At 42.8% G+C, this 5,836-nt stretch overlaps 1 long non-coding RNA gene across 1 annotated transcript; it reads left to right on the plus strand.

Annotated features, from left to right (window-relative positions):
• The first annotated feature begins 891 nt into the window (after nt 1-891).
• LOC133390022 (uncharacterized) lies at nt 892-5,162 on the plus strand. Its single transcript, XR_009764269.1, has 3 exons — nt 892-1,210; nt 3,085-3,127; nt 4,406-5,162. It is a non-coding gene; the product is annotated as an uncharacterized LOC133390022 (long non-coding RNA).
• The last annotated feature ends 674 nt before the right edge of the window (nt 5,163-5,836 follow it).

Genomic DNA, 5,836 nt, shown 5'->3' on the forward strand with positions numbered 1-5,836 from the left:
AAAAAAATAATAGAAAGAAGGGTGCTTGCCTGTTAGTCCGTTCTCTCTTTAAAGAAAAGATAAACGTATCACTTAAACAGATAGAGCTTGTTCGGAAGTCCGTCCGGCATTGTTGGCTGGACCTTATCTCATAAATTAATGAAATCCAGTCCTCCCAACAAAAACAGGCTTTTGAGGTTGATCTCTACGTTTCTCCCTGCCCGGGAGAAATTTCATCAGTCAAAAAAAAAATGTTCTGACTGATTTATATCTGAATAAGCTTCTTTTGAGGCGGGAGCCCGTCCCAAAAGCAGGCACAAGCGAAGTCACCCTTCCCGGAAGTCCCTGTTCATTCTGTGTTTCAAAGTCTCTTTCTCTCCCCACCCCCGACAATCAATACACACATGAGAATTAGTAATGTGGGGGTGGGAAAGAGTCCAAAAGAACTGGAAGCTGTGCTACAGGAGATTTCATTAGGAGAATTCCTAATATAACTTTTCTATTTTTAGAATAATTCAGAACTCCAAAATCTTGAAAGCACTTCAGATGAGGACTTTTTGGGAAGCATTCTTAGTTACCAGCTTCTATATTCTGGCCCTTTCTCACATGCATACAGCCTCGATCCTACATCTTTCATTGTAAGAGGTGGCTCTGAGAAAGGAAAGTGGCTGCAATGGTTGGCTGCAAACATGCTGCTGCCTGGAAAGTGCTGCCCTAATCCAAGGTTGTTTGCTAATATGCATCAAAATCTTCATGACTCAGTATAGACAGACATGCATGTGGGGTGGACTGAATGAACAGCATACGTTGGCAAACCACGCTGCTGTTCTCAGTACACTATCTCTCAAGACATTGCGATCTGACCAGTGGAAAAACAGGATGTGGTTAACTTTATGGCTGTAAACGATACTGACATCTGTAGTGGTTAAATAACTGCCTGCATATTGCCACGTAGATAATGCTGTTGTACTATGTATGTACGTGATGTTATACAATAGTTAAAGGTCATAGGCTGTTTATGGAGAGAAAATAATCCACGCCTCCAAGCGGAGGTAAAATAAAAGCGGAGACGAGAATTACGAGGGGGGCTCCGAAATTGAACTCTGGTCTCACCGTGTCTCACTGTGTCGTGATATCTACATCTGGTGACCTCGACGTGATTCAGAACAAACACCCTCGTACCCACTGGCAGGATCAGCCAACGGTGCACCTCAGCGTACAGCTCCCATTCGTGAGTATGGGGGGGGAATTGTCAGCTCAGCAGAAGGTTCATGCACAAGAGCTACAAAAAATTTTAAAACAGGATACCTCAGCTTTTATAAGTCGTTCTCACATTGAATCATTGTTAAAAACAATTCAATGTCAATGTCCATGGTATCCAGAGCAAGGATCACTACGTCAGTCAGATTGGATAAAGATAGGGAGAAAATTACATGAAGAACCAAGAGCACCTATTCACCATCTCTTATTATGGCAAAAGTGTGCTGAGGCCATTAGTCATTTAGGGATAAAAGAGACATCGCTGTTTGCCAATTCTGACCAGAAAACTCCTCTTTATCCCCAACTTTCTTTACCTACACCTGAAAAGGATATTGAGAAATTTGTAAATGCTCCTCCATATAGCCCTCCAGTTCAACAAGAACAGGTTACTGGGAAGGTTAAAGCAGCCATAGCTCAGGCTGCAGCCTCAGGATTATTATCTATGGAAGAAATGGGAGACTGGGAGGGTACAATTTCAGCTTTTCCCGTTACATATCAGCCAGATCCTAATAATGCTAATAATCGCATAGCAACTTGGACAGCTCTTCCGTTTTCTGTTATTAGAGAAATAAATAGGGCAGTAAGAGAATATGGGATTACGGCTAATTATGTACAAGGGATGTTGGAAGGAGTAGCTACTGGATATAACATGATCCCTCAAGATTGGAAGGATCTCTTTAGGATGATTTTGACTCCTTCGCAATATGTAGTTTGGGACCAAGAATTTAGACATGCTGCTATAGCAGCTGGGGATGCTAATATCATTCCCGAGCAAATTTATGGGTCAGGTAATTTTGCTACCATAGCACAACAAGGGGTATTGCCTGAAGCCGCATTTCATCGAACTGCTGAGTGTATACAGAAAGCATTTAAAAAGGTGCCTGCTGGGAAAGAACCCTTACGTTCTTTTACGAATGTACGGCAGCAAGCAACAGAGCCCTATTTTCAGTTTGTTGACCGTTTGAAAGAGGCTCTGACACGGCAGGTTGATAACCCTCAGGCACAAGGGGAATTATTGTTAAAATTAGCTTACGAGAATTCTAACACAGACTGTAAAAAGATTTTGAAAAACATTATTCATAGACCGCAATATGAATTGGGAGACATGATTCAAGCTTGTGCAGAGGTAGGTACACATGTTCATGCCATGACATTGTTAGCTGGGGCATTAAGACAGGGTAACAAACCTACAGGCAATTGTTTTAATTGTCAAAAGCCTGGTCATTTCAGAAGGGAATGTCGGGCTCCTGGCGGAGGAGCATTTAAAGGTGGGGGCACTGTTACAAACCGGCCAAAGAAAATCTGTCCGAAATGTAAAAAGGGTTATCATTGGGCTAATCAGTGTCGTTCAGCTCCCACTACCAATACCAATGTGTCTTCCCGTCCTATTGAGGGAAACTGAACTTGGGGCAGGCTTCCAGCCCCGAATCTCAAGGAAGTGTACCCACCCCTGCTACTCAAGGAAGCGCTGGAATTGATTTAATACATGCAGAGTCAAAAGATGTTCCTTTGCCTGGAGCAGTTCTTTTAATGCCTACCACACTCACTGGCCCTTTACCAGAAGGCACCGTAGGCCTTGTACTACCGCGATCCTCTGCTTCCAAGAATAATATAATGGTGGTACCTGGTGTTATTGATTCTGATTATCAGGGAATTATTTATATTCAGTATTGGAGTCACCTTCCCCTTCAGTTGAAGAAGGGAGATTCTTTTGCGCAACTATTGTTATTGCCATATCGTCTTTTCACATCGAACACTTCCTCCCAAAAACGTACTGGTGGATTCGGATCTACAAGGACGAAATCGCCGAGTGTGAGTATTTCAGGTAATCCTTTCCATCCACAGGTAGCTGCAGTACTGGCAGAAGTGACCAGGGAGAAACCGGTTCGTAAGTATTGTTTAAACAATGTTATTTTTGAAGGTATTATAGATTCTGGGGCAGATGTCACAGTAATTGCTGAACATAACTGGCCATCCTCTTGGCCAGTAGAAGTGGCCCCTTCTGTGTGGGGAGTGGGCGGAGCTCAGGATTCAAAACGGAGTAAGGATTGGATACAAGTTGTTGCTCTTGATGGTGATCGTATAGCCCACATTCGCCCTTGTATTTTGGACATTTCAGTAAATCTGTGGGGAAGGGATTTACTGGAGCAATTCCAGACCACCATTGTTATTAATGATTAGCCAACAAAAGGCAGCTCTTCCTTTACAATGGAAGACAGACATACCCATTTGGGTAGAACAATGGCCCTTACCCAAAGAAAAATTAGAAGCTCTGCACCAACTGGTAAAGGAGCAACTGGAAGCTGATCATATAGCAGAAAGTAATAGCCCTTATAACACCCCAGTGTTTGTGATTAAAAAGAAATCTGGAAAGTGGAGGCTCTTACATGATTTACGAGAAATAAATAAATTAATTGTGCCCATGGGTCCGCTACAATGTGGGACGCCCAATCCAAATTTAATTCCATATGACTATTCCTTAGCTATTATAGACCTGAATGCTGATCAGGCTCTTCGTGCCCTCCTTTGCACACCCATAGAAAGTCATGCCCTTCATCATCAAAATGCTAAAGCACTCCAGAAGCAATTCCATCTTACTGCCCAGGAAGCCTCTGCCATTATTCAACAATGTCCCCAATGCACACAGTTAACTCTATCCCCAGAACCAGGAGTGAACCCACGAGGTCTCATAGTTAACCAGTTGTGGCAAATGGATGTTACACATTTTCCTACTTTCTCCCCATGGAAGTATTTGCATGTTACAGTAGATACATATTCCGGATACATATGGGTAACTCCTCAGAAAGGGGAAAAAACTAAGAATGTTATTAATCATGTCATTCGTTCTATTGCCATCATGGGCCAACCTCAGACGATAAAAACTGATAATGGTCCTGCATATGTTTCACAGCAATTTGCACAGTTTTGCACTAAGTGGTCCATTACACATTTGTTTGGTATTCCTTATAATTCTACAGGTCAAGCTGTCGTCGAACGTACCAATCGTACCCTTAAAGAGCATTTGCTTAAACAAAAACAAAAAGGAGGAGTACCACTGGGATTGGCCACCAAAGAGGAGTGGCTGGCACAAGTGTTGTTTACCATTAATCATTTAAATTTGTCTCAATCTCCCAATACTCATTTTTCCTTTTCTACTCGAGCGCAGCGGCATTTTCAGCAGTCGGAGTCTCTACCTGCCCCGCGGGTGCAGTTTCGGCAACTACCAAATCCAGAGTGGAAAGGCCCAGTTCCGCTTATAACGTGGGGTCGAGGTTACGCGGCTGTGTCTACGCCTGACGGTCCTGTGTGGGTACCTGCTAGGTGTATCCGGCCCTGGAAAGACGATGTCCTGGCACGATAATCTTAAGAATCCCATCCCTAATTTTTCTCTGCAACTTCAGGATACTGGGATGTCTTCCAGGAAGCGTGGTCGGAATGTTCCGCAACCTCCCGTGACTTGGGGCCAAATAAAGAACTTAGCAACACAAGCAGAAAAAGCAATGGAACAAGCCGGGGTGGACAAGACAACTGAGAATACCATTCTTGCTTTAATTGCGTCTTTAAATACAAATTCTATTTTTGTACTTTGCATTTGTTGGATTTTAGGAAGCGCCGGGGCTGACAGGTTGGGGCAGGAGTTGGGGATGCGGTTTCAACACAATATCTGGGTTCAGTTAGCAAGAATGACAAATGTGAGTGACTTTTGCATGACTGAACATGTACAGGAAATGGGTATGTTGGGAACATGTTTAATACCCGTATGCAAAGCACCTGGGGATATTGGGAACATTACAGGACTTGGGCGGTTCATGAATACTTCAGAGATTAAATATCATACTGTTTCGAATTGGGGAACTCCAACCTTCCAGCTGCCTGTTAATGCTTTTCAATTATTTACATCACATGTTGCAAATTCCATTAATAATACGTGTGCTCGGATGGTTAATTGTAGTCGACATAAGGTGCAGAAGGGATGTCTAAAGGTTGGGAGACCCACATGGAATTGTACACAGCACATTAACATATCCAGTATGTACGGACACATTCCTTTACCAGGTGGATGGTTTTGGACATGTGGAGAAACCACTTTTAATTATGTTCCCGCTAATATTTCTGATACCATCTGTTGCCTGAGTCGACTGGTTCCCATTTTCCTTCATAAAAGGGAGTTGCTAGCCCAACGTAGGAAAAGAGAAGCTGTTGCCATGCCGGCTGATTGTAATGACAAGGTGGAATTGCTTAATAAAGCAGAAAGTGTATCACTAGCCATCTCCCTTGTTGGACTTCCTGCATTGGCAGTAAGTAACAGCAATCAATTACATAAATTAGCCTGTAATTATGTTAAGATGATAAATGCCACCTCTCGAGCCATTGCTTTGTTAAATGAAGAGCAGGGTATATTAAGACAAGCTATCTTGGATAATCGTGCAGCTATAGATTACCTGCTATTACAACATCAGTTGGGGTGCGAAACTATAAAGAATATGTGCTGTTTTAATTTAACTGACAACAGTTTTGAAATCAGAACACAGGTAAAAAACTTGAAGGATCTAGCTAATAACATTTTGCAGGACGCCCCTACAACTTGGTGGCAGTG

The sequence above is a fragment of the Rhineura floridana genome, chromosome 8 (assembly GCF_030035675.1).
Source record: "Rhineura floridana isolate rRhiFlo1 chromosome 8, rRhiFlo1.hap2, whole genome shotgun sequence".
In the NCBI taxonomy this organism is placed as follows: domain Eukaryota; kingdom Metazoa; phylum Chordata; class Lepidosauria; order Squamata; family Rhineuridae; genus Rhineura; species Rhineura floridana.